The sequence below is a fragment of the Equus przewalskii genome, chromosome 13 (genome assembly GCF_037783145.1).
Source record: "Equus przewalskii isolate Varuska chromosome 13, EquPr2, whole genome shotgun sequence".
NCBI classification, from domain to species: Eukaryota; Metazoa; Chordata; class Mammalia; order Perissodactyla; family Equidae; genus Equus; species Equus przewalskii.
In genome coordinates, this window is record NC_091843.1 from 66,675,585 (window position 1) to 66,698,846 (window position 23,262).

The 23,262-nt window shown below is 38.8% G+C and overlaps 1 long non-coding RNA gene across 1 annotated transcript in view; it reads left to right on the forward strand.

Annotated features, from left to right (window-relative positions):
- Nucleotides 1–631: 631 nt before the first annotated feature.
- Nucleotides 632–23,262, forward strand: part of LOC139075346 (uncharacterized) — a 114,421-nt gene continuing 91,790 nt past the window's right edge. Inside the window, exons 1-2 of the long non-coding RNA XR_011525666.1 lie at nt 632–839; nt 15,618–16,811. This is a non-coding gene — a long non-coding RNA (uncharacterized lncRNA). The remainder of the gene's footprint in view (nt 840–15,617; nt 16,812–23,262) is intronic.

Below are 23,262 nucleotides of genomic sequence, written 5' to 3' on the forward strand. Positions count from 1 at the left end.
ATAAATTAACATGAATACTTACTATGTGTTAGGCTGTACAAATCTTATTTCATTTGTTCCTAAAGGCCACTGTAACACCTAGGTTCTTTTATTGTTTGTAATTTAGGGAAAAAAGAAAAGAAGGCCTAGCGGGACAAGAATATGCCTAGTGTCATAGCTAGTGAGGGCTGCAGTCAGGATGTGAACCCAGGTCTTCCTAACTTCATAGTTAGAGCTGAGATTTCCAGTTAGAATAACACTTAAAACACACACACACGTATTTTGAGAAAGTGTTTCTTTTATTAATCAAAAAGAAAGGCTTGATACTACTTTTCGTACAAATGTGAAGGCAACATGAAATTTGGACCAATGGTGCTTGGGAAGTTGGTACTTTTAAAATCCTACGGCCTTTAGATAGTGAAGATCTTTGTAGTTACACAGCTGAAGTTATTGTTCTGTATAAAACAGGTTTGGGCAGAAGAACCTGCTGATTCTAAGTATGCGCCCAGGAGGATGGGCTGAGTCAGAGCTTGCTGACCTTCTCAAAATGGTCTGTCGGCTAGACTTCATGATGAGTCACCTAAGGGAAAATCACCCACTGTATTTTGTTAACGGAAAATTTGTCATTGTGGTTTTAATTGAAAGATAAAAAGGGATAAACGAGAGCACTTCAGTCTTGAACGTCTGTGTGATTTAGGCTTCCAGGCCTCAGAGACTTCTCCCAGGCAGACAAAGAAGGCAAGGCCTGGTCAAGAGATCCTGCCTTTGTATGATTTCCCCATGCAGCAAGCTGTGAGACAAGGATTCAAGTGCAAGAGGTTTATTCAAGGTCATCCCAGGCAACAGCAGCAGGCGAGTGGGTGAGTTAGGGAAGGAAAGGAAACCAATAAGGAGTTTATCATCAAGGAAGTGGGGGTCATTCTCTTGGGGGAATTCCAGGAGGCCCTGCAGAAGGAGCACCTCAAGTTATTCCACCTGAGGGGCAAGCAAGCTGAGCTGTTCTGTCCACCACTCTCTCTTTCGTCAATGGCTGATGGCTACTTCTGAGATCAGTAACCGGCACTTCCTGCTTGCTAGGAGGGGGCCAAGCTTTTGCTTATCGCCAGAGTCACAGGTGTTTTTAGTGAGTGGCCTTTGGTGTGCAGAGGTGAGTGCTGAGGGAATATGGCTACATACCTTAGCACCAGCTACAGCGACGGAGGTAAAAATAATAATGCCCAACCGTGTCTACAGCTGTTTAAAATTTACTGAGAATTGTCAGAAGCAATGTGATCTTGGTTTTCTTTCTCACAGCCATCCTGTGAAGTCAGGACAGATACTGTCATTCTTATTTTACAGAAGAGGAAATGGAGGGATGAAGTGTGTTGCCCATGGTTACATAGATTGTAAATATCAGGGCTGGAGCAACAGGTGAACTCTTTTGACTTAACGTTCATTGGGCTTTCTGTTCCACTGTGTTGCAATGGAGTGGCATATACAATTATATCATATGTGTCATCATACTATAAAATTGCCTTCCTTCGAAGGGGGTTTAGCAACATGTGGAAACTCTCATCCAAAGGAAGATGACTTAAAAAAAAACAAAATAGATACTCTGATTGGGTACTTCCTATGCTTTGCTGGGACATTGTGGAGACTCATACAATTGAAGTTTGCCATTTGGGTGGTATCTTCTACCTTATTGTAGGAGAGAAGCATAGATAAATGAGAAATTAAGGAAGAGAGTTTAATGAATACCAAGCATAAGTGAAAAAGAAATAGAGACCTAAAGGAAGAAACAACAAAGAGAAAGAAAAGGGCACTGAGGCAAGTGTTATCAACCTGAATTAAATGTTTCCATTCCAAACCTTTTCCTTCTCCCTCTTTAATAACTTCAGTATGTATATCAGATAGTCAATCAAATCTTTGACAATTGAAATTCACTAAATCATTTGACCTGCTGACTAAAGCACCAACTCTATTTCTGATTTCATACCTAGTGTTAGACACAGCACAACTGTGTTTATTCAATATTTATATAGAACGAACATAGATGTTATTTAAAGACTTCAATGAGTATCAATTTCAAGTAGCATATGCGATATTTATTGTGAACATTTTTTAAGTCCCCATAATTATTCATTTTGGAAATGCTATGTAATTTTAATTGCACAGATTACTAAAAAATCCATTTGCGACATGAGTAATATTTTGAAAGATATTAATGTGCTTTTTCTGTTATTTTTCTTGGTAGAGACCTTCCAACTAGTCCACTTGAGGCATCCATCTCTCTGGGAGATTAAGCTATCCAGTTAATATTCAGCTTTTGACATGCAAAATAGGATTGCACAGAAAGTTAATATCACTGAGAATAGATTTTCTAAATTCCTTTGATTTCCTCTGTTGCCATATTAACAACAGAGTTTCTTGTACCATGGTGTTAATATGCTACCATAACAACAGAGCTGGAGGCCTCAGCCTTTGTCCATCATGGGGCTTAGATGGAGCCTGGGAGAAGGCAGCTAGGATATAAGAGATGTAAATGAAAAGTTGTCTTTCTGGCCCTGCAATATTATAAGAAGAATAAGAGAGAGAGGGGCCAGGAGCAGAGATATTTAGATGTCTGCCCAGATTTTCACTTATTTGGACTTGGCCTGGAGGGTGACACATACATTAGTAAGTGAGGATATTATAGGGATAGAAGAGGACTCTTGTTTCCCACATCAACTGTCCACACTGACACAGGTTGCAGTCATATTCAAGTAAGTTTGATGGTCTCTAGCATGACCAGTCACTCAGGTCCTGATGTTTAGCTTTCCCCACCTATACTTGTTTACCCTGAGGTGTAGATATGAGTCTAATTTAGCAGCTTTCCAGAGGGGTTTGGTGCAGCAGTGGCAAGATGGCTCCATAGCTGAGTGGACAGCCTGAGCTGGGGCTGAATGGGAGTCCAAAGCAGACCTCCGGTGGGTTCAAAGTAGAAGCTTAAGTGGGTTCTGGGTAGCCAGGAACAATCAGCAGGAGCATCACTTGAGCCAAGAGAACTAAACTCAAATTTAAAAGTTTCCAGGCTTCTGCACTGGAGGCCCACAGGCACGAGATCAGACAGATCAGGCATATCACCCAAGGACCAGAGGATGAAAAGATAGCATAAAGATCCCATAGGTCCCCAACACCACAATGTCATGTAACAAAGTTTCCACACCTCTCCACTCGTACATCCATTCACCTCCTATGGATCAAAGAAGAGGGAAAGCGAGATTATCTAAGAGAAAGAACATTTTTTATCCCATGAAGACTATGCACCACCTAAAGGGACTGTTAAAATTTTGTATTTTATTAAGCTTTAAACAATTGGCTGTTTAGTTCACTTGTTTCCTGCTTAGATAGCAGAGGACGGGCGCCAGGGAATCAAAAGGAAGAGCGCATCATCTACAGACAAAATGAAGACATTATTTGCTCGGCACTTCCAAAACGTGGTGTGATTTAATGTCTTCTATTCTGATATATTCATGTTCTTTGACATATAAATCTCTTAACCCTTAGAGGTGGGGATATCAAATTGGCCTTTCCTCTTCATTTTACCTCTGCAATATTTCTAAATGCCATTTGTCCTGTCTCTCCTGCTATCACCCTAGTCCGGATCTCTTCTTACCTCACTTAGACCACGTCTTCTCACTTGCTTCCTCAGTTCATGTCTTCCCACTCCTGTCCATCTACAGGCTGTTGCCATGTGAATTTTACTGAAGAACACCTTATATTTTGTCATTTGTCTGCTCCAAAATCTTCTTGCCTAAAAACAAATTTCACATCCCTCAGACTGGGATTTGGGATTTTCTTGGACAGGACCTCACTCCACCAATGGATTCCTGTAGGATTTCTGGAACAGTATACATGTCCCTCTGTTTCGTCTTTGTTTGGACTGGCTCTACTTCCTGGAATGTCCTTCCTTTCCATCTGTATAGGTCCCTACACTCTGCAAATTCAAGCTTTAGAACAAATGCTACCTCTTCCAGAAACTCCTTCCTGAGGTGTTCAGGCAAAAATAATTTTTACTACCTGGTCTCAGCATTGTTTGCACAGTCAATATCAGTATATTACTCTTATCACCCTTAGTAGACTATATCCTTTACATGCCTTGCTCATGACAAATGTTCAAAATACATTGATTTTTTTTAGAATGATTAAAGGGAGGCAATATATCTCTTCAACTGTAACACCAAATTAGTAAAATTAAATATCTTTGTATTATTTAGTATACATGGACACTGAATGATTTCTAAGAGGTACAAATTAAATAAAAATAGTTTCTTATGCCATGTAGCACATCTATAAATGTTGTTGCTGATAAGTTAAATGGCAATGTGCGAAAAGTCATTGCAAACTCTAATAGTTGGAGCCTATCCCAAGGCCTATAAATACCTAAAGAGGACTCTTGAAGACTGAAGGATGGTTTTAATGGAACACACTGTCACATGTAGATTATATAAACACATGATTTTAAAAATACAAAATTAGAATCTTGTTTATAGTTCTCTACCCACTGGATCTTAGCACATTCTTTATTTCCAAACCACTTGAAAAGAAACAAATGAAAACTTATATAACATGAATGAATTTTGATATTTTTGATCCCATGTACTTTTTTCATAGAAAAGTTTTCTTACTTTGAGTCACCATGGGTAATATTTATTCTGATGGTGAACATGTTTTCAACATAATTAATATCCCATAATTTCAGAGTGGGAGACGCACTATTGGATTTCACATATTAAAATTGTTTGATTTTCCATCTCTTTAAAATTTATTTGAAATGTAGACATTCTCATTGATTTTTGTCTCCACAGTCTATATTCCAAGGACACTGTGTATTTTGGATCTAAATAGTGTTTTCTTTCTCTTTAATTCTGTCTTTGTGGAATAGGAAAGTTTGGATGGCAAATAAAATGGAATTTTTAGGCATCCCTATAAACTGTAAAAAATAGGGTCAATGAACTGAATAAATATTCCTTAGACATTTGAGATCCTTTGTACACTTAGAATTCTTGTGTGCTAAGGAAATCTTTAGAATAGAGGACCTGCTTAAGGAGAGGGAAATAATTCTTTTCTTTCTATAATCTCCCCCATCTTCTGTTCCTTCTTCAAACAAGATTTGAAAACAAGAAACTTAATTAAATAATCTAATTTGAAAATTACAAAAAGAATACAAAAAAGGAAATCTCTGTATTTCAAATATAATTAATTCTTGGCATCAGGGACACCCCAAAGGGAACCAATTTTAATCAGTGTCTCAAGATGATCCAGCTCAAGAGTAGTATTACATTTTCACAGACTAAACAACAAGAAAATGGCCTGTCTTACAAAAACGTGTGTGTGTGAGTATTTTTAAAGACAGATTGGGAAACTGGCTTCTCATGATGTGCATTTCACCGCAACCCAGAAGTCATTCCTTGCCCTTCATGCTCCAATGGAAGGAGACAGGAAGGAATGCCACTTCTAAGACCTCTACGTTCCTCTCTTCTTCAGCACACATTCATTGACAGCCCCTCACATCTCATTTCCCTCCATTTGGTTTATATACACACTGTGACTGTTTTTTGGGCTACTTGAGTGGGTATGTTTGTTTGGTAGAACTGATGAGCCTTGACCCCATAAAAACTGTATTGGGATGACACAAAACACAATCGTTTTCAAATCCAGTAATTTTACAGCCAATTAAGAGACTCTTTAGAGAAAACATAATGCATTTTGTCAAGCTAAAAAATTCAGTGATTCGTATGAATGCCTGTCCCTGTTTTGTTGTTGTTGTTTTACGTTTCCATCTTTTGAGAATGGCCCACCAGCCAAGGATACATCTGCAAAGCAAATATTATAGACCGATACTGTGTAATGTTTTTATTACATGGTTAGTTTAGATATCTTTTCTTTCCCTAGTGTAACATTTGGATAATTAGTTGCTTGCCTTCTGAAATTTAGATTCTAATTCACTCTTTAAATCTAGCTAAGAGGAAATTTAAGTTAAAATGATAAACATGGTATCTCACATATACTAATTAAGTTGTCTTAACAAAAAAAGATGGCTTGCATGTGTATCTGTTTTAACATGTTTCCTCAACACTGTTGCAGTGGTATGTAATTTTAATGTAAAATAGTCCCCTTTGCAGGGAATTGAGCCTGCTGCTGGATCTTTAAATTTTCAGTGTCTGTTGTCATAGCAACCAGAATTGACTCTGGTTCCCACTGTGTTCAACATAAATTAATTTAAAGACATAGCATTTGAAATAGTTTAGTCAATTTTAAGTCGGTATCTGGCTAGGCCTCAGTTTTCAGTGCTACTTTATATTTAAAATATCTTTAAAATGTGTTCATTTTATGCTAATTAGACTTATTTGTAGGATTCAGTGACTTAAATGTGATTTAAGAAAAATACTGGAAAACTAGTTCCTGAATTGTTTGTGAGATGGAAGCTTCTAATAATGTAAAGGGTATTTCCTTTTTTAAAACACTGGAATTATACTGATTGCCCTGCCCAAATACCTGATATTATTTGAATAGATAGGCTTGATGTTACCTAAATAAATCCTCATTTTGCATGCTTTAGTCAAAGATCCCTCAGGCTCTGTACTCAGATAATCTCCTAGCAGAAGAAAGCTGGATATCTTCTGCCACTTTTTATGCCTAATCAGTCCCTATTACCTGGAGGAGACATGGATTTTCTCATTAAATAATTCTAACCAGCTTTAAAATATTTTTGCATGTGTAACCCTTAGGGCATTTGGTTTTCCAGGTAGACACAGTTAGGAGACCAAAGAAGTAATGTATATATAACTTTTTTGGGGAGGTTCAAACTTGTCCTGCTTTCTTTTTTGACCTAGGGAATTTTTACAGCTAAAGCTTCAGCATTTGTTAAGTGAATTTTAATTTTTTTCATACTCTTTTTATAAAAGCAAATATATGGAGGTAGACTAAACATTGCAATAGATATGAAAACTTAAGGAAGAGAGAAGCTGTGATGTTTTTCATAATAATATATATTAATATTTTTATTATAGGAAAAGATTTTCAATATTTTCTAATAGTTCTTATTTATCCAATAAAAGATATTACACCTCATTTCTGAGGAATGACTTTGTTTTTCACGGTGCTGTTGAGCTTTATGTCATACTCCTCTGATCACAGGAAATATTATGGCTACTATGTATAAAAAAATACACATTTAAAAATTTCTTCTTTTCTTTTCAGAAAAAGTATGTTTTTTTCTGAAATGGTCGTATTTCTTCAAACCATTTAATTCCAACTTGAAGTCACTTGAACCATAATCCTTCACTTTTGGATTTAAAAGGATAGACGAGCTTGTGGGATTTCGGAAGCCCTGACTTCATATTTCTTCTGAAATTAGAAAGAACTCTGTACATTAAATATTTAGAACTTTAGTTATACACATAAAACTCAGCTGCTACATCAGCCTAAGGTCGTTTTCTACCTTGCTATGTTGATATAAACCAGAATAAGAAATTTAAGGAAAGACAGGAATCTGTCGCAGCCCTGTGTGACTCATCGATGCCCACCAGACAGTGTCATTAATAAACCAGCAGAGACAACACATCTGAAATTCACTGCTCCCAAGGGGATTTGTTCTGTGAGAATATATATATATATATATATATATTTATATATAAAATCAAAATGTGGAAGTCTGAAATTATTCTGTTTGACATAAATCCCATGAACGCCTGTCTCTAGATGAGCATGCCATCAATCATTAGGCCAAATCTTCTTTTACTGATTATTATAAGTAAATTTGAAAATTTCTCTCTAGATACAATTGAGAACACATTTTTGAAAGAAGAGTGGGAATTCCTTAAGTAATAAACAATACTTGGGAATTAAAAACAGTCATAATTTAGTGTGACAATGTGACCCATAATTCAAGGTTTGATATGAATGGAATGTGATACAGTTTTAATGACCAGCAGAGGTAAAAGTTAATGATGGAGAGAAGAATCTACAGGAAGTTTCTGGGCTGAGATACTATTTTCTCCAAATTATTCTTTCTTCCATCCTGAGAAGCTTAAATTCGATATAGTGACACAGATTCAGAGAGTTGGGGAAAACAGGAGTCACTTTCATAAGGCGTTATCATGAGGCTTGTGACCAGAGCTATACTCTTCCCTAATCTGAGCATTCTATGCTAATGAACTCTGTCTGAAATGCAAGGGGCTTCAAGACTCATATGACTATTACAGTTATCCTGAAATGGATTTATTCCTTGCAGCTCTGTTCATATTGCATGGTCATAAACAAAATAAATTATAGAGTAGGAGTAATGTTTTGAAAAGTATTACTGTACCTCTCTCTCTCTTCCCCACCCTCGTTTCTCTTTTTGTCCTCGTCAGCTTCAGCAGTCCAAATGTCTAGGGAGAGATCAGAGTTTGTTGGAAAAGGAATGCAAAGACAGAATAAATAGCTTCTGTTTTGCCACGTAAGATTATAAAGGAACACAATAGCCAGGCAATTGTCTTAAGACAGGATTTCTCAATTTTCTTTATCCTCCCCCTGCTCTTAATAGTTCAGGTATTAAGTTTGTAGAACTCTACTTATGGCATTCTTCTGTAGAATAGAGAAGTTTCCCCTTCTGCCTTTGATAATGAAGCCACAAGATGGTTCTTAATGACAGAGGGAGAAGGATATAAACTACAGGCAGTACGATACCCTTTCCTGGCCTGAGAATTTTTTTAGAGATTGCCAAGAAAGTAAGAAGAAGGGTTTCTTCTGTCCAAGCTAAAGTCTAGAGGGTGTGAGATAAGTCAGAGAGTACCAGTAGGTTTGGGAGTGGAGAATGTAGGGAGGGATACGGGGCAGTGGAAGGTGTCATCTTGCTCCTTATTTGGGACTCTGAGATGTGGTCAGCTTTCTGTTTGTATCTGTACCATCTTGGACGCTGGGCCACATCTGTGAGATTGCTCAGCGATCAGGAAGGAGTCTGTGAAGCTCAGGGTCCCAGAGTGGCAATAATGCAGAGTTGAGCCAGCAAGTCGATCATAGCAGCAGAACCTGATGTTGAACCAACGGACCTAGAGGCTGGAAGAAGAATGTGGCAATACTTGAGAGTCAGTAGGAAAGGGAGTTGAGGTGAGGCCCAGTCAGCCTCTGTCCTGCCAATGGCAGACAAGAGTTCCATTAAACACAAGCTTTAGTTGTGAGTGCCAGAATGGGCAGCTGCATTCATGTAGACATCCTAGGATGATATCTGGGATGTCATCCCAAAGATCAGAGGACCCTGTGCCTGAGGACCTTGATCCTTCTCTGCCACAAGGTCAGCCAATTGATGCCACCATACATCTAGGCATCACCTTGGGAAAAGAACCCAAGAAAAGGGAGAATGTTTGTGAAATAGCATTTTTTATCCAAGAAAGATTGAACACTGCTACCTTTAGAAACTACTTAGATTTTCAGATTGGACTGAGTTTAACACTGAATTCAAATGTCTCTTCTCTCTTTCTGTTTGCCCCATTCCCCCTCACCTTTCTTTCTCTAGGATTCCAATTACTATGTGTCCCAAGTTCGTGGAGGCTTTGCTCATTATCTTTTCAATCATGCTTCCCTCTGTGCTTCAGTATGGATAATTTCTTTTGACTGTCTTCAAGTTCACTGATTTTTTCTTCTATTATATCTTCTATTATATCTGATCTATTATGAATTTCATCCATTGAATTTTTTCCATTTAAAGATATTTATTTATTTTAAAATTTCCAAATCTGTTCTGAAATTCCATATCTCTTTGCCTACTATATGCAATTTTTCTTATAGATTATGTAATATTTATTGCAGTTATTTTGAAGTTGTCTATTAATTTTAACATCTGGTTTGTCTTTGTCTAGCAACTATTTTTTTTCTCTTGACTATGGGTCATATTTTTCAATTTGTTCATATGTCTGTCCACATTGATTGCATATTGGATGTTGTATTGATACATCATAGAGGCTCTGGATTATATTATCTTATTGTCTTCCTCTGAAGAGTATAATTATTTTTTCTATCAGGAGGTTTAATTGTTGGCAAGTCACACTTAGTCCTGGTTTGTAGTTTTGTTGTTTTTTTTTAAGGAAGATTAGCCCTGAGCTAACATCTGCCACCAGTCCTCCTCTTTTTGCTGAGGAAGACTGGCCCTGAGCTAGCATCCATGCCCATCTTCCTCTACTTTATATGTGGGATGCCTGCCACAGCATGGCTTGAAAAAAGGTGTGTAAGTCCATGCCCGGGATCTGAACTGGTGAACCCCAGGCTGCTGAAGCAGAATGTGTAAACTTAACCACTGTACCACCTGGCCGGCTCCCTGGTTTGTAGTTTTTAATCTTAAAATGTGGTGCTTCTGGGACTTTAATGGAAATCCTGACGTGTTTATCAATCCACTCTTACTTGGCAGAGCTCTAATTTCAAAATCTGACTGTGCATTCACTGAAGTTTCTTCTAACTGTTGCCTTTCCCCAATACTGTATATATCTGCAGTTTAGGAGTCAGTCAAGGATCTGAGTGGTGTTATACATAGATTTGGGGCTTTTCTCATTTGTTACTCTCCTTTACAGAATTTCCCCCTCTCAACTTCTAGCCACTCTGGCAGCCCCTGAGTGTCTCCCCTGACTCCTCAAGCTAATGTTTTGCTCAAGTTCTATCTACCCTGGGCTGTAGACTGGGAAGTGCCATTAGGGGAAAAGCATATAAATGTGGATCTCCAACAATGTGGTTCTCCTCTTTCAAAGATGGAATCTCCTTTAGTTTGTGATGATTTTGTCACTCTTCCGTGGCTTCAAACAGTAGTTCTTTTCCACAGAGTTTCTAGTTGTTACCAACAGGAGGGCTAGTCTGATATAAGCTACTTCACCTTTATTGAAAGCCAGAATTCCTAAAGTGAGAATGACCTGCAGTGGAGAAGACAAGGAGGAATGGTTGGAGATAAGGTTCTAAATAGAAACAAAAGCTTAATCCTGGAGGGCTTTGTAGGCCTTGGCAAGGAGGTTGACATTATCCTGAGCATTATATAGGATTACAGAATTTTAAGGAGTTACTCAATTTCATTTAAAGATACAGTAGTAGTTCTACATGAAAATATGGTAAATAATAGTATTGATAGTTCTATATGGAAATAGATAGTAAATAATAATTAGTAGTGTTTATTAATCATAAAATATATGTTGAAGGCAGTAATAGGTGACATACATGAAACTGCATAATAGGGAGTAATACTGATGACTTACTTGCCAAGCAAGGATGCTCACCAATTGACTTAGAAAACAAAAGAGGGATAGTTATGTCTTTAAAAAATGAGATTCTTTTGATAACTGAGGTACAATCCCTCATTCATTCACTTACTGAGTACTTCTTAGTTACTGTTCTCAGTGCTAGGGATACAAAAGTGAATAAATACATTCTTTGGAGAAACATAAGTCTACGTGATTTTGACATAGACTTTGTGGTCTTTGACATATCCCAAATAAAGTCAGAGCCTTACTTTCTCAGTGAGATCTGATAATTGAACATTTCTTTAGCTTCCTTCACTAATGATCAAATTCTAACCCTTAGTTACAGAAGAAAAACACAGTGGAAAGAACCCTTCAATCATGGATACAAAACGGCAATAAAAATTCCTTTTAATTTGAGTTCCAGTTTAACTAAGTTAATTACCATTTTTGTGTTTCCAAAGATTACTTCTGACAGCATAGGCTACTTCACATTTCTTCTGGCAAAATGATAAGCTAGGGTTGTAGTTTATCCGTTAATGTTTTAGTCTCGCTAAGGAGACTGAAAACGATTTAAATTAAGCAGAAATCCTGCTGTCAGTTCCAGAATGAAAACCATGTGCCTTCTAAGGAAAATCTCTGAGGTTGCTTTTGTGTGTGTGAGTGTTTTGTGTGTGTGAGCTCAAAAGCCAGCAGCCAAATAATAAAACTAAAAGGAATATTTACAGACCCATTTCAAGCAAATGTATTCTCTATGTTTGTCAGGGAGTCCTACTTAACTTTTTTATTTCAGGGCTTTGGCTGAATTCTGAATAAACAGTGCACATCCACGTGGGAGCAATGAGGAGGAACTGTAGCATCTGGTATGACTTTAAAAATAACTTCCCACTTATATAACTGAGATTTCACCAAAGATCAATGAGATTTTTCAAGTCTGAGACCCAAGGTTGGATAGCTTGAAATAATTCCTTTGGAAGCTGTTGATTCATGGAGCACTGCTATTTTGAAAGAAAAACATTCCTACCCAAGAAACAGATGTTAACAGACCAGGGCCCTAGAGTCATAGCTCTAGTTTACTAAGATCAGAGTTGGTGTTCTCAGCTTCATTTACAATCATTCAAAGCCTTTTATTTTAATTACTTCTCTATTGATCTCATACCAGACATTTCTTCCAGTCTGTACAAAATGCCAACTTAAGTTGGGTGGGCCGGACTGCATTCACGATTCGCCGTCCAGCCAGTGTGCTTAGTTACAACACAGAATGGTGCCCACCAGCTCATTCTTTCTGGATGACAATGTTATTCATGATATTGTATGCTTCTGAAATAAAAACCCCTTTTTTTCCTTTAGCAGCCGAGCCCTGTGCTACTTTTGAAATACGATATTGTAGCACTGTCTTTAGCTTTTCAGCTCTGGGGAGCTGTGGAACATGTTGAAATCAGGACTTATTGTGGACCATCTAAAAAAATATTCATCTGGGTTCTCTTTTGAACTTTCTTTGGAGGGTGCTTTTCTTCAACAAGAAAAGTATCTGTAAGTGGAAAGTACTTTCCAAAGAATTCTGAGAATTGACGTGTCACAGTCAATGTCCCACCATCTCTGATAAATAAGAGCTTTCTAAATATTAAATTATAAAGCCAAGTGTATAACAGTGGATGTTAGTCATAGGCCCTTAGGCTATACTTTTTTAGGGGGCATGCATAGGATTAAAAGTGGGTGCCCATACTTATTTCTTGACAAATCATAAGGTAATTCTATGACATGTCCCCTTTTCTGGTGTTCCTCTTTCCAATTCTCTATCCTCAGTGGCATATGAACTTGCTGCTCCCGTGAAATGAATCTGAGGTTCAGGGGAAACTGAATTCCTGGAACTGATGTATACTTTAAAAGAAAGGTTTGTAAAGGTCTGCCTGCACATACCATCAAAAAGTAAGAAATATTGGCCGGCCCAGTGGCGCAGTGGTTAAGTGCGCACGTTCCGCTTTGGCAGCCTGGGGTTTGCCAGTTTGGATCCCCGGTGCGGACATGGCACCGCTTGGCAAAAGCCATGCTTGATAGGCATCTCATGTATAAAGTAGAGGAAGATAGGCATGGATGTTAGTTCAGAGCCTGTCTTCCTCAGTGAAAATAAGGAGGATTGGCAGCAGTTAGCTCAGGGCTAATCTTCCTAAAAAAAAAAAAAAAGAAAGAAAGAAAAAGGGGGAGAGCACATATTTTGAAGGCTGTAGTGGTATGCAGCACATATTTATGGTCTGTCATTCCATCATCTGGTCATTAGCAGCTGATTTAGCTGTTACAGTAGTTTTTGATAATTCCTGTCTCTTTGGAGTTCTAGGAAAATAATTTGTGTATCCTAATTGGCCATCTTTGCCATATTTCTTTGAATTATGCAAATTTTAGTCATTCCTATACCCAGAATAATCAAATTACTATGCTAATAAAAACAGACTGCATATGCTTAGGCCACGGACTCCACTTTCATGTGCTACAAGAAATGCTGTTGCTTTCCTAAATCAGATGAAATGTAATAAAGAATTCTGTTCATGCAGAAGGAAATAGGCCATGACAAATTTTAGAGAAGCATTATGCAATGTGGAAAAGAATGGGGCAAGAAATCAAGGAAATAGGTTTGATAAAATACTCACTGGAGTAAACTTAGAAAACATCTTCCACCTCTTTTAGTTGAATATATATATATATTTAAACATTTCAATAAACATCAGTTAATACTAGTTTACTTTTTGGTTTTATATTATACCCCTAATATGTGCACAGAACTCTGTTGAAAGAACACAGACATAGTTAAACCTGGGATCCACAATGCAACATTCAAGCCAGTGCCCAAATTTACATGTTCTCTGGGTGACTGGCTGTGCAAAATATTGTTTGATTTGGCAGATTCCCTCCAAGATCTCTTAGAACTTTGATAATAGCTAAATGATGGCATATAGCTGTTAGCCATCTATGAAACTATGAGGTTATTGTAATGGAAATTAACTAAGAAATGACTTACATTAACTTTGTCATTAAATTGCATGAGAGAACTGAAATTTTCCATGCTGACCCAATCCCCATTTCTGTATGGCTTTCTCTTTACTTGGTGGATTGTCTTCTTGCTTCATCTTTTCCATGATTATCTGATACCTGCTCTTAAGGCAGCCCTTCCAGGCTTCCAAATCAATATTTTATATTCCCCATGTGTTCCAGGCCTCTGGGTTATTTTGAGTCCATTGCTTCCACTTTGTGCCATTATGAAGAGAAAAACTGGAGACACAGTGAATTCTTTTTTTCCATCTTAATATTTTTATATTTTCTGTTTCTATTGAAAATTTACCATCTCATCAAATAAAATGCAATACAGTTTACAAAGTCGAACCAAACCCAGCATATTCACATATGGTAATTCCTTTCTGAATATTTCTTCTATCCTTCAATTTGTAACAGGGTGTTCTGATTGAGTCAGTGCTAAGATTCATCAATGCTATTTGTGTGAGTTTGACAAACTCTCTCTCTTTAGCCCCTATCCCAGAGGTAATTTTTTTTCTTTCTCTGTGCTCTGTGCAGGCAAAGACTTCTCAGCTGTCAAAGAATCGTTGGGGATGCTATCAGCCTCTTGAAAGAAATATTTCTTTATGCAAAGAAATGATCTGTCAGGGTAGGCTAGACTCAGCAGCAAACCCTAGTAGTGGTTGACCCATCACATCAAAAATGCTAGCATTACCTGTGTGTGTAGGGAAGGGGATAAATGTGAAAGAACTGTATTTCTAGGTCTCTAGCCCCTCTGCTCCTGTGCTAAAAAAGACTAGGTGAGGAGCGCCAGGAGTGAGTAACAGTGAAGGGAAATGCTTCTCAAACTTTAGCAGGCATGAGAATCACCTGGAGGGCTTGTTAAAACAGAATTCTGAGATTCTGATTTGGTAAGTTTAGAATATGGCCAGAGATTTTGGGTTTTAATAAGCTCCCAGTTCGTCTGATGCTGCAGGTCTATGGACCACACCTTGAGCTGTTCTGCTCTAAAGCAGGGACTCCCAAATTTCAGTGAGCATGAGAATCAACTAGGGTTGTTGAAACGCAGATTGCTGGGCCTGCCCCTACCAGGCATTCTGATTCCGTAAGTCTGGGTACTGGCCCAAGAATTTGCATTTCTAACAACTTCCCAGGTCATGCTGATGCTGCTGGTCCTGGGACCACAATTTGAGAACCACTGCTCTAAAGCATGGAGGTGAGGGGAGAGTCACCCGCACTGGGTGGGGAGCCCAAGGTGTCTGTGAGTAGGGCTTTGGGGCATGGCCAATCTGGAGAGAGACTGAGCTGCTCTAAGCGGCAGCAGGGACATTCGGTTCTAGCAGGCCACAGGATTACTGGAGACATTTGGAGACGTGTTACATTGTGTTCAAACCAAATTTTGTTTGCCTCTTGCAGAACAAGATAACTTCACCTGACACTTGGTTTGTAAAATTTAGAAGAGAGAACATGCAGTGTTCCAAGTATGACGGATTATGCGCAAGATAGTCTTCCTTTTGGGGACTCCCAAAAAGGCCTAAGAAGATAAAAGGCCAAGTAAGGTGCTTTGTTCGCCACCGCGGGTGACTGAGAGGGTGGCTGGAGGACCAACTCGGACCATACTTAGGCCCTACGAGTAAAGGAAAAGAAGGAAGGCATTGGGCTGTGATATTTTTAATGAGGATCGTTACACTTAAAAGACCCCCAAAGAACCCTATTTTCAGTATTTTTGAAGTGGAATACTTACCTCTTTTTACCGAAATGTCGAGGTTGAAGTGTTTTCAGCATCTCAGGAGAGTTACTCTCAAAATATTTCAAGGTAAATCTCTTAGTAGTAATCTATTCACATGCATTTCAGCTAAATCTCTGAATGTCCAAATCCTCCACTGGAATAAACCTCTGTGACAGGGACACTCTCAGCAGGAGGCTGGGAGTCAACCCGTGGCGGGGATGCTTGATCAGAATCACATGATGGGAAACTGCCACACGTGCTATTGATATTCTGATATGGCTTCTCAGGTGCGAGTCTCTCTTCCTCCCCATCTCCCTTCCTTCCCACGCGGAGAATTCTAGCTGATTTTATGGAGGAGAATGTGTGGGATGTAGGGGCTGAGAGAAGGTAGTTAAATACAGGTTTCCCCTGCTGTCTGAAAGTTCACTTTACGCCACTTTGCTTTTACTAGAGACCTACATTAGTGCCTGTTTTTGCTAAATGAAAGAAATTCGAAGAGGATTTTTGCTTTTACAGAAAAAGGAGAAAAGCGAAAATAGCGTTCAGCGTTTGTTTTGTATCAAAGCGTTATAAGGTTAAGCAGTCAAGCATACCGTCATATTTCAAGCTTTTGCATCAGCCACATCAACCACAGCAGATGATGAACCTTGACCTTGGACATGGAGGCAGGCAGACATAAAAGGTGTAGATGTCAGTGACCTGCCTGCCCTGATGGATTCAGACGACAATGAGGTGTTGATAGATGACTCTCTTCCTCTCTCTCCTACACCCCATCTCCTGTACCTTCCACCACCCCAACCTCTGATGGCTGAGCCCAACACCCCATCACCACCACTGCCACCACTCAGCCTTCCAGTGTGCTCGCTGGCTTCCCGATTCTGGTAAGTGACACTACACTGTACAGACATTATTTCTACTTTATATAGGCTGTGTATTTATAATATCATTCCTGCTTTTACTGTATACTGGTGTTATTTTAGGTTTTATGTGTTATTTGATATGATTTGGTAGGTTGTTTTTCAGGTCTGGGAATGCTCAGAAATTTTTCCCATATAAATGAATAGTAATTGCTTCTTCACTTTACGCCATTTTGGCTTTTGAATGGTTTCATAGGAAATCTCTACTTTTGGATAGAGGGGGAAATCTGTACTGGATTTGAGCCTGATGCATTAAGATTATATTTATAGGTTACGTCCACGAAGAGTTTTCATCAAGTCAGACTCTGTCTTTCCCTTAGGCCATGTTGTTTTCCTCTGTGGAAACTTGGGGAGACAGCTAAATGGTTGAGCACAAATTGTTCCTCCTCGCTGGAAATAACTCAAAGTGCATATATGCTTTATCAATTGTGAGTAAGTTGGGTCACCTTCCCGTACATGAAGAGTATGCATATCATCATCAATAGCTTATAGGAGAAGATACAATTACAATGTGACCCCATCTGTAAAAATCCTGAGCATACAGAGAAGATGTGCCAACTGTAGCTTAAGTATGTTTGCTTGAAGTCAATGATAAAAATTCTTTCCCCGAATTGGGCCTCTTCCTGCTAAGTCAAGATTTGGAATTTGGCAACTGGAGAGCTAATATTTTGCTTCCTAAAGCATGTCTAGAAATGATTGCTTGAATCAAGTACATCACTATTAAAGTGATGACAATCCTGCTCTTTGGTTCATTACCCTTTTGGGAGGTAATGAATTTGAAAAACATCCCATTGAACCTCTTTTTAATGATCCAAAATGAAGAAGATAAATTTAGATAAATACCAAGAATTAATCAATGAAAAGAAGATAGAGCAATATTGAATACAACTAATAGGATTTGCATTTAAAAAAGAGTTCAGCTGAGTTCCACAAACATTTATTGAATGCATATTATATTCCAGGTACTGGTGATGCAAAGATGAATAAAACATTGTTCCTGTTTTCAGTTAATCTCAGTCAAGAGGTGTATATGGGGGAAACTGATATAAACAAATAATATACGATATAAACAAATAATACATGCAGAAATAGGAGGTAGAATGTGGCAGTGGATAATGTATAGACTTTGGAGCTAGACAAGCCTTGATGAAAATCCTGCATCTTGCTTTAATTTTGTGGATTTAAGTAAGCTACTCGACTCTTCCTAAATAACTTTTGTTTTATCATCTCTGGAATAAAACAGACACACTCAACAAATGGAAGCTAATAATAATAAAAGTTGTGTATGAGGTATAGAGGTAATATAGCAGAGAGAATGATTATGAGGGGCTGATCAGGGAAGGCTTCAAAGAGGAGATTGTGCCTCCAAGGTGTTTTGATCCATGGATAGGCGTTTGCCAGGTAGACAATGTTTGTGAAAGGACTCCAGGCAGAGGAAGTAGAACTCTCAAAGGCCTAGGAGGTGGGAACCATAAAGACTAGTGGTTTCATATTGCTGTTGCATTCATTATTTGTGGAAGGTAATTGGAGATGGGGTGGAGAAGAGGCAGGGCCAGTTCTTCGTCAGAGCCTATGCTTTGACAAGAAGTTTGGACTTGATCCTTTAGGCCAGAGATTGAAGATGTGCCTCAGGCAGAGGTTGAGATATGTAGTAGGGCTGTCCTTGTCTCTCCCCACTGCAGTTGAGGGAGAGGAGGCCAGGAATTGAGAAGCAGTGACTGGACATGACACCTTCTGAGTCTAGGTTCATGGATTTGTAATGTTATTCAGGTTGCTAAGGAGGGAGATACTTTAAAAAATATGCAAAGCAAAATAAGAACGAACATTAGGAGAGGGAATTTGTAGCCGCCCCTGACACAGGAAGGGTTAATAATCACTGGAAAAAGCTTGCCAACAAACTGTGACCCAGAGGTGAGAAGGCCGGTTAGCCAATGACGGGTAAGACCCCCTGGGGGGGCAATCTAAGACAGGCGGCGGCCGCCCGGGGGGCACAGATGGAGAAACAATATTGATATCGGGAGCAGGAGGGACCATTGCCTAAGAGACCTTGCCTGCTCCGAGATAAAAATATAGGAGCACAGCAATAACATGATAATATCAAAACAGAGGCCAAGGGAGGGCTCCTTGAGAAATCACTAAGAATTCTTGGCATTCGCTAATTACTTCATCCAGAACACCTGTGTATGTTTAAGAGCTGTAAGCTATGTATATATTGAAACGCTGGTTATGATAAACTCAGAGTGGCCATCAGCCCTCTCCGCATCTATCCTGATGTGTACATTGGATTGCGACACCGACAAATATGAATCTCATATAAAGACTCAGTGACTGTTATTGGCTGGAGAATGACCCTTGCAGGATAAGATCTCTGATTTTTTTTAAAGATACCTCTCAAGAAAACCAGAAAAATAAAATTAAGCTGCAATACAAAGTGGACAGCCACTCCCAATGCCCTTTCTCTTCTCCTCACCACCGAAAATTCCCTTTCTCCCCTTAGCCTGGAATAGAAGTGGATAGGGGAAAGAATGACTATGACTGACTTATGACTCAAAATCAGCAACCTTCAACATACAACTTGGAGACTGAGAAGATTTCCAAGACCCAAGAAGAGGCCAGAGGCCTGATAATTGCTGGGAGAAGGTCCACGATCCAAGAAGGGAAGAGGAAAAACAAGGAAACACCCCAAGCACAGGGGATGCAAGAAGAGGGTAGCATGAGGAAAGGAGAAGAAGGATTCCATGGGGAGACACTCTGCCATTGAGGGGAACATCCATGTGAATACCTTCTAGAATGGGGATTAGATTAAAATAAGGGAGATGAAGCCATTTAAAGTCCACCCTTACCCCACACTACCACTCTCGATGATATGTATTTTATTGTCTGAAACCTTAAGTAAAGACTTGTTTGGATCTTCTTTGGGGTCCTATGCTTTTGGGTTCACTGGACAGAAAGAAGGGAAAATACTACCCCCCACCTCATAATGGCGGGCACCTATACCTTTCCTATGGAAGACTGGGCAGCAAAAGGAGTCACTTGTGGACTTCACAGCCAGAGAAGGAGGCAGAGTGCTTCCCTGATCATCTTTTCTCCTTCCCAGAGGAGCACTACACTCTGCTCCCTCCAGGGGATGAAGCTAAAGTGCCTGGGTTACAGATAAGGACATCATTGGCAGCCTTTACATGACTGGGGACAGGTGGGTCAATTACAAGATTTTTGAATAGTTTGAAGAAAGAAGAGAGCCTGAACTAAAGCTTGGGAGTATTGATAGAAAGGAGATGGCTTTGTGATCTCTCACATCTCTGGGGCTTTTTATAGTCCTCTTGCTCCACCTGGACGGTATTGTCCTCACTCCCTTATCCATTCAAACTCCATGCTACCTCCACTATGAAGACTTCCATAGGAAGATTCAGATATTTCTTCTTATCTGTGCCCTTTCTACCTTATAATAAATAACAGTGTTAACAAAGAGGTGTTTTGTTGAAACCCTGTCTGCCAGCTCACCAGAATGGAAGTTTCTTAAATCTAGGGCATAGTGTCCTTTGAGAACTGTGATCACTTATATCAACGTGACATAGTTATTAGGACTGAAAACAAAGACCACCTGTGTCAACATGAGTTAGTATTTTGTTCCAGGAAACATTTGCCCAAAATAGATAAAGCTGTAAACTATAAAATAGTTTCACTATTTGTGTCAGGTAATTCCCGCAAATAAATTTTTTCTGAAACAATTGTCTGCTCATCTAGGCAAACAGCTCAGTTATCAAACAGCAGTTTGCTTATCAGAACCCTCATCTTACTATGACCACCAATCGTACACTATTATGTCATCAATCCCAATCACTTTTCTGCTTTGAAAGACCTTTCTTAAACCACTTGAGCCTACACCCCCAACCTCTGTGAATACTTTCTCTTCTGTGACATCGCTGACTCTGTGAAAGTGATGTTCTCCCTTACTACAGAAAGGGATGCTATCTGATGGTCATATTTTGGGATATTCAATATCTTTCAGTCTTATCCAGTCTAGACTAGCACAGAGTAGTACTTAATAAATATCTGTTGAAAGAGGCACTTAAAGGAGAGAATCAATATGACACAGTGCTTTGGTTAGGTGGGGGTAGATGGAGAAAGAGTCAGGGATGCTTCCAAAGTACTAAGTGTTAACTTGTGCCATCACTTAAGATGGCAAAAACACAAGAGCAGATTTTCAATGAGAAGATAGTGATTTCAATTCTAGACACTTGAGTTTGAGATTCCTGGGATGTGGAACTAGAGATATCCAATTTACCCTCAGTGATGGAAGGCCCCAGATATACGGTTTATCGGGGAGGTTGGGAACTTGTTTTCTTAATCAGTGGTTCCCAAAGCATGGTCTTCAGACCAGCAGCATCAGCACTACCTGGGAACTTGTTTGGAAGAGCAAATTTTTGGGCCCCATGCCAGACCCACTGAGGTGAAAACTCTAAGGGTGGGGTTCAGCTATCTATGGTTTAACAAGCCTTCCAGGTGATCTGATGCTCCTTAAAGTTTGAGAACAATTGTCTTAGAGATTAATCACAACTACCAAGGTCTAAGACAAGAAACTTGATGTTACCCAAACTTCTGATGAATACTTGCTAAGGCATGCTAGTACTGTGTTCTTTGCATGGGCAGGTCCTGCAATTTGCTGTGCGGCCTTGAGTAAACCACCCAACATGTCTGAGTATTTGCTCATCTATAAGTAGGGACGTAAATATTCACCTTATGGTGTCATGTGAAGAGATGAAATAAAACAAACTATTTATTGTACCCAGCACATGGAAGGTATTCAATAACGTGGCCTGAGAGCCTGGGTAGAAAAGCAATTAAAACTTACTTGCTGCATTTGCATCTGGCTATACCACTTTCTACTTGTGTGCCTTAGGGAGTTAATTGCTTAAACTTTCTGAGCCTAGCTTCGTCATGTTTAATGGAAATACTAATAGTACCTACCTGAGTTTTTGTGATGATTAAATGAATTAATACATGTAAAGTGTTTAAATCTGTAGTAAGTTTGCTGCTTTAAAAATCTTTATTCTTTAGAAAGTCACTCTCCTTTTATCTGCCTATTTCCTGTCTTTACCAGTTCACCTCAAACTTCTCACCTCTCGAAAGCTTCTACTGGTTAGCCATGGCATTAATTATCTTACCTTGCTTGGCCCACAGGAGGTAATCAATAAATACATTAGTTGAGTGAATGCACATTCCAGTCCTCATTTCTTTCTTTATTCTCTGAGTTTGATAGCTTTTATTAACAGTACTTCTTATTTTGGCACTAAATTAGGCATTGTTGTATTTACATCTTGCTTCCTGATTATAACTCTTGAAGGAGAAGTATTGTAATGTACTTATCTTGCCCACCTAAACAGCACCTGGCACAGGGTTGATGACATAAAGGGAATTCAGTAATAATCTGCGCAAAAGAAAGAACTTAAATTTGGGGTCTCAAATCCATTTACCTTACTAAATTTTTGCAATTTATTATCCCCTCCCCACATCACACCAATTTCAAACTCTTAAACTTCACTACTACTTTCTGCCAAGGGTCATAAGATGAAAAGAATAGGGATTCTTTTCTTATTTCCAATGTAATCTAGTGAAATTGCTCTTATTATTTTGAGCCTCCATGTCAACCTCATAAATTTGCCTAATATTTCTAAAATTATTTCTTGAGTCAAAGCTAGGGTATTACGAATGGCCTGTTACTCTTAAACCAGAATATTGGTATGCTATCAATATCTCTCTAGAAACACACCTCGAAGGCTTAGATATGTTGTTACTTATCCTTTATGTAGACTTGTTTTTACCAGCAGCTTCCTTCAGCTTTCCTCTAACCTTCTGATAAGCTCATTGCTTTGTGTGGCACTGAATTGAAATTCTGCTGGCATGGAGGATTGAAAATATTCTTTCTTAGATAGTTATGATGCTCCTTTCAACATATAGAAAATTAGTGTAACATGTATAATGATAGATAGCAAACTTTGGAGGCAACTAGATATGAGATCAAAATTTTAGCTCTGTCACTAATTTTCTGTGTGGCCTTGAGTAAACCACCCAACATGTCTGAGTATTTGCTCATCTATAAGCAGGGACATAAATATTCACCTTATGGTGTCATGTGAAGAGACGAAATAGGGCAAATTGTGTATTGTACCCAGCACATGGAAGGTATTCAATAAATGGTGGCTATTATTACAAAACAAAGGAGGAGAGCAACATACTGTAAATCACAAAAACAGACTACTCTAGGGTCTACAGATTGTCATTATTTACAAAATATGATCTCTGGTATTGTGAGCATTAGCTCTCTTCCAAAGTTCTATTGAAATTCTGTTCAAGGAATCAAATCTTCCCATCAAATCTCAAATTACTTTACTTTTTATAACTGATCTTCAAATAA